General features: G+C 47.4%; 1 non-coding gene across 1 annotated transcript; it reads right to left on the reverse strand.

The window, feature by feature from the left end:
* Positions 1-804: 804 nt before the first annotated feature.
* Positions 805-877, reverse strand: TRNAG-CCC. Its single transcript has one exon. It is a non-coding gene; the product is annotated as a tRNA-Gly (tRNA).
* Between the last annotated feature and the right edge of the window lie 213 nt (positions 878-1,090).

Here is a 1,090-nt window from a genome sequence, read left to right on the forward strand (position 1 = left end):
CCTGTACACCATGTGCCATTTAATAAGTAAACCGCTGCTCTTTTTAATGAAGCCAAAAAGATGATGTATGCCATCTGAAGCACAATTATACCCCCAGAAACAAGGAAAGAAATGCTAATTACAAAACTGTTCACATGGCAACTGCTTGATAAATTAAACTGAGGAAAACAGCCCTATGTCTCTTACCCATTCTTCTTTGTGTCTGGCAAAGGCAAGGGATATGAAAAGACAAATCGACATCTCATTTTGGGTGCAAGGTGGCCCTTTTTATAAGATGGGTCTCTTGAAAGCCCTAACTATGCTGATGGCTGAGACCAACACAGTGGACATGGGCAATGAGAGGGGACCCCTCATGGAAAATATCCTGAATCTCTCCTGGTTAGCTTCTTCCTCTAGCTGCCAACTACCACCGCCTCCAGTTTGTCCCTAGGGATTGCAAAGTCGGGAGCTCCCCATTTCTGGGGAAATTTGACAGGGAGCCACAGGAATGAACCGTCAGTCAACTCTGGGATCGGGATGTGGGTGTTGGAGCGCAGCAAGGTTGTCACTTCTGATCCTGACAATGCTCTGACAGATACGGAAGAGCCAGTCTTCCATGGAACCAAGAGCCCTCCCAAGAATGCTCCACTCTCCTTACCGTAAACTCTGAGACGGTCTCTGCCCACCATCTGCCCATCTATGGAGAGTTCATCATTAAAAAAAAAAAAAAAAGTATTGTTTACTTTGCTATGCCGGGTCTTAGTTGCAGCATGTGGGATCTTTGCTTGAGGCATGTGAACTCTTAGTTGGGTGTATGGGATCTAGTTCCCTGACCAGGGATTGAACCTGGGTCCCCTGCATTGGGAGCACAGAGTCTTAGCCACTGGACCACCAGGGAAGTCCCTGGACAGTTCATCTTTTTTTTGAGTATGACCTACCTCTTTGTTGGCAGCCTACATCCACTTTATCCTTCTCAGGCCATGGGTCATAGGTGAGGCTGACTCTGTCTCAGATTTTAGGGCTGAGCATGGTTCCTGGAGGAAGCCAGTCAACACTTTGCACCCCCTGGTTCAGTGATGGACACACAACCCAGAACAGGCGTATCGGAACA

The sequence above is a fragment of the Bison bison genome, unplaced genomic scaffold, assembly GCF_000754665.1.
Source record: "Bison bison bison isolate TAMUID 2011002044 unplaced genomic scaffold, Bison_UMD1.0 scf7180017864475, whole genome shotgun sequence".
NCBI classification, from domain to species: domain Eukaryota; kingdom Metazoa; phylum Chordata; class Mammalia; order Artiodactyla; family Bovidae; genus Bison; species Bison bison.